Genomic DNA, 5040 nt, shown 5'->3' on the forward strand with positions numbered 1-5040 from the left:
TCTCTCTCTCTCTCTCTCTCTCTCTCTCTCTCTCTCTCTCTCTCTCTCTCTCTCTGTCTCTGTCTCTCTCTCCCTCTCTCTCTCATTTGTCTCTTCTGTTTCTATTTCTCTCTCCTCTTTATGTGTCTCTCTATGCCATTGTCTCTCAGTTTCTTTCTCTATTTCCTTTCTCCTCCATTTTTTAGGATCTAACAGAATTCTTTCACTAGTCAACAAATTATTGTTTCTCATTCACTAGATCATAGATTTAGTACTGAAAGCTATTTCACTATTGATCTAGTCCAACTCCCTCATTTTATATATGAATTAGAGAGAGATAAAGTGACTTTATCAATTTCATACAAGTGATGAGTGACAATGAATTACAGGAAAGTAGTAAAAATTTTTTTAAAAGTCTATATATCACATTTTAAGAAATCATGAAAAAACTGCCCAGACATACTAGAATAAAAGGGGAAAGTAAAAATAGGAATAATTTTCTAAGTAACTACAAAGGGAAAATTAAAAATGTAAATTCCAGGGAACATTATAGGCAGATTCATAGTTTCCAAGTATAAAAAAGAATGAAATAATGAAAAAGAGTTCCAATATTGAGGAGCCATAGTCAAGATTACCTAAGATTTAGATACTACTATTACAAAGAATGGAAGAGTGTAAAATAGTATAGGGAAAAAATATAAGTTTTTAATCAAGTATAGTTTTCAACATGGTAGGATGAGTTAGTATAATAAAAATGACAATATTACCCAAATTAATTAACTTATTCAGGGCCATACCTATCAAACTACTAAGAAACATTTTAATAGAATTAGAAAAAAACTATAACAAAGTTCATATGGAAGAACAAAAGATCAAGAAAGAATATCAAGGGAAATAATGAAAAAAATGTGAAGGATGGTGGCTTAGAAGTACCAGATCTTGAACTCTGCTATAAAGCAGCAGTCATCAAGACAATATATTAAGGGCAGCTGGGTAGCTCAGTGGATTGAGAGCCAGGCCTAGCGATGGGAGGTCCTAGGTTCAAATCAGGCCTCAGACACTTTCTAGCTGCAACCCTGGGCAAGTCATTCGACCTCCATTGCCCACCCTTACCACTCTTCCACCTAGGAGCCAATACACAGAAGTTAAGGGTTTAAAAATGTAAAAAGAAAAAAAAGAAAAAAAAGAAAAAAAATATAGTACTGGCTAAGAGACAGAAGGGTGGATCAATGGAATAGAGTAGGGCAAATTACTTAAGTAAACTAGTGTTCAATAAAACTAAAGATCCCAGATTTTGGGACAAGAACTCACTAGTTGACAAAAACTGCTGGGAAAGTTGGAAAACAGTATGGGAAAAATTAGGGTTAGATCAGCATCTCACACCCTATAACAAGATAAATTCAAAATGGGTAAATGACTTAAATATAAAGAGTGAAATAATAAATAATTTAGGTGAACATAGAATAGTATACCTGTCAGATCTATGGGAAAGTAAGGAATTTAAAACTGAGCAAGATAGAGAAAATTACAAAATGTAAAATGAATGACTTTGATTATATCAAATCAAAAAGGTTTTGTACAAACAAAACCAATGCATCCAAAATTAGAAGAAAAGCAACAAACTTGGAGAATATTTTGTAACAAAACTCTCTGACAAAGGTTTAATTCCCGAAATATATTAGGAAATCAGTCAATTTTCCAAAAAATCAAGCCATTCCTCAATTGACAAATGGTCAAGGAAGATGAATAGAGTTTTCAGATGTATATACTAGGAATACAAATGAGAAAAAGAAAAAATAGTGCCTGCCATTTAGAAGCTTACAATCTAATGGAGGAAGACAAAACACAAAGAAAGGGAAGCTAGAAGTGGGTAGGTCCTGTTCCCTGCTATTATCGAAACCTGGCAGAGCCACAAATGGAAAGTAAGCTGGAAGTTCAACTTCTGAACTCCATAAAGGAAGATTTTGTGAGGAATTTAGTACCCTACCCTACAATCAGAGTGGGAAAGTGTCTGAGGGAAGTGGTATACAGAGTTAAAGTTAGCAGCATGATGATGAAATTAGAGATGAACAGCTTATCCTAGGAGGGAATTTTGCTCCCTGCAGTTAAAACCAGGAAGATTTGGATCCAATCCTGCTTATAGACTCCAGGTACACAGGCAAGAGCCAAGCAACTTGACTTTTCTCTCTTTTGTTCTTCCCTTTCTAGGATCAGGAAAGTGGATGTATGTGAGGGGATAAAGGGAAGGTGAAAACAATTCCAACCTTTTTCATACTACTTCAAAGTTCACATAATTCCACCTTCCCTGTCCTCTTAAATGAGATTATGGCTTCATAATTTACATATTGGGGTCATTCACTGTGAGCCCCTACCTCTTCCCTCTTCCTAATCTCCTTTGGCTCAGCTACTTTCTGCCACTATATATTCATATAATATCTCATTTGATAAATTAACACCTTACTGTACCAATGCATACCCTACTAATCTATTCAACTGATCCCATTCAATCTCATTTCCTCCAACAGATTGCCCATCTTTCTTAATAATTTTATGTTATTTTTTAAACTTGTTCTGCCCATTGACTCATTCTCTACTGTCTACAAATATATCTGCCTCCCCAAACTGAAAATAATTCATTCTTTAACCTTCATTTCCACTAAGTATTGATCAATATCTCTTTTGTCCTTTGTAACTAAATTCCTACCATAGGTGTCTCTAATTTCTCTCCTCTCACTCTTTTATTAATTCTTTACAATCAAGCTTGGATCCTTATTCCACTGAAACTGCTCTCTCTAAAGTTACCAAAAATCTACTTGCTAAATTAAATTAAATTAAATTAAATTAAAATTTGACACTGTTGATCACCCTCTCCTCCTTTGTACTCCCTTTTCTCTAAGTCTTCAGGATACCACTTTCTCTTGGTTTTCCTCCTACCTATCTGATATCTCAGTCTCATTTCCTAGATACTCTTTAAGAGTATGTCCTCTAATCAAAGAATTAATATTCTCAAGATTCTATCATGAGTTCTCTTTTCTTCGGCATCTATATGGTTCATTTGGTGATCTCATTAGCTCCAATGCATTGTATGAAATAAGAGGAAAATGTATTAAAAATGAAAAAAATATTTTTAAAAAGTATCCTAACAAATGTCTTTTATGATAGCAAAATGTTCTGAATATATAAGCCTGGGAGAGTGAATTAATAAATATAGACCTCCAACAATAATGAACATTTTTGGAAAATTCAAAAAATATATTATCATAGAAGCTATAGCTACATATAAAGATTTTATACTGTGATAAAGTTGGATTTATACCAGGAAATTTCTATTTCAATATTGGGAAAACAATACTGTATACCTGATATCTTAACAATACCTTTATTTCCATTTCAAAATTTTCTCCCTTCTTGTAGCCCTTCCCCAGTCATTGAGATAGAAAAGCATTTTCATATGCATTATGAATGTGGAGTCCTTAAAAACATATTTTTATATTAGCCATGTTGGAAAAAAAGAAAGGGGGAAGAATGTGACAAAAAACAAAATGAAATAACCCAAAGCTTTGACTACATTTAGAAGTCCTCAGTTTTTTGGAGGTGGTTAGCATTAATTTTTATTATGAGTACTTAGGGATTACTTTGGATCACTTTATTGATCAGATTAACTGTATCTTTCCCAACTGATTATCATTGTTATATTGCTGTTACTGTGCATGGAATTCATGTGATTTTGCTTGCCTCACTTTGCATCGGTTCATTTGTCTTCCCGGGTTTTTCTGAAATCTAAACTTATACTTTGGCTTAGTTCCCTATATATTTGAAATTGAGACTTTAAAAGAGCAACTTCTTTTTTAGATATTGCTTCATTGTCTATGGTACCTTTTAATAAAATTAATCTCCCTTATTATCAAAAATGTGTGGACACATTTTTACTATACATACCACCTCTCTGAAGAATGGGTGTATAGCAATTGCTAATACTTATTTAGTTTATGTAACACCTAATAGAAAATCTTATCTCAGTGTGATACTATAATAGTGGTTCTTGAAAGAAAAAAATGATTGTCTAATCAATGTCTGATAGATGTTAATCCGTAGAAACCTATTTCTCATGTCACTTAAAAAAATCATCCTATTGTTGTGTCAAATAAAAATAGTTATATCCTTCTCAATAAAGGTGAGGTTTCCAAAGTTTAAAACATTCTAGCAACAACTAAATACAAAAGCTGAAAATATCTTACCCCCCTGGTGAAATCCATTACTTCTATACAGTATGCTTTTTAATGAGAAACCCTGAAACCGTAAAGCACAGTTCAATCATAAAGTATTAATTTTGAAATGATACATTCATGCTAATGATTTACTAGGAAGAAAAAAATACCTTTTAATCTAACCCTCATGCTTATGAACTTGAAAGTTGAACTCCCTTGCAGTGACTGACTGCAATAGCTGGGCTTTTCACCAGCTGATCAAAATTAACAGTTTCTTTCAATTGTTCTAATTAAGACCAATGGGAGTTCTGGAATGCACCAGAGGTGTCTCAAATTGCTCCCTAGCTTAGGTAGGAGGGATATCAGCTTCTACCTTTTTTCTACAAATAGTTTAGTCTAACTTTCTAATATACTGTTTCCTAAGAAGCCTTCTATCCCATGAGAATTTTAAAAAAATTTATTTCATTAGCCTGTAAAGCATAACAATTAGAGAGAGGAAGCCAAATAATTTCATTTTAGAAGCCTATTATGAACTAGAAAGCACACTGATGGTCTAGCAAATTTCTGCAAGTACTGTAATTATGGGGTAATTCTTATATCCTTGGGAGTTGAATCTATTCAAAAACCAACTTTTATATAGGGAGGATTGCTTGATAAAGCAATCGCTCCATGAGAATGGGTGGCAACAGCAAATAAAATTATTAAAAAATAAATAGTATCCTTATTATTTTAAATATATATTATTTTTGTTTACTTGTTTTTTATATTTAGATAATTTCTTCCTTTGTATCTTCTTAAAGAGCACATTCCTCCTTGCCTAAGCAAATTTTTATTCTTTCTTTGACAGATAACA

This window comes from Gracilinanus agilis, chromosome 1 (assembly GCF_016433145.1).
Source record: "Gracilinanus agilis isolate LMUSP501 chromosome 1, AgileGrace, whole genome shotgun sequence".
Taxonomy (NCBI): domain Eukaryota; kingdom Metazoa; phylum Chordata; class Mammalia; order Didelphimorphia; family Didelphidae; genus Gracilinanus; species Gracilinanus agilis.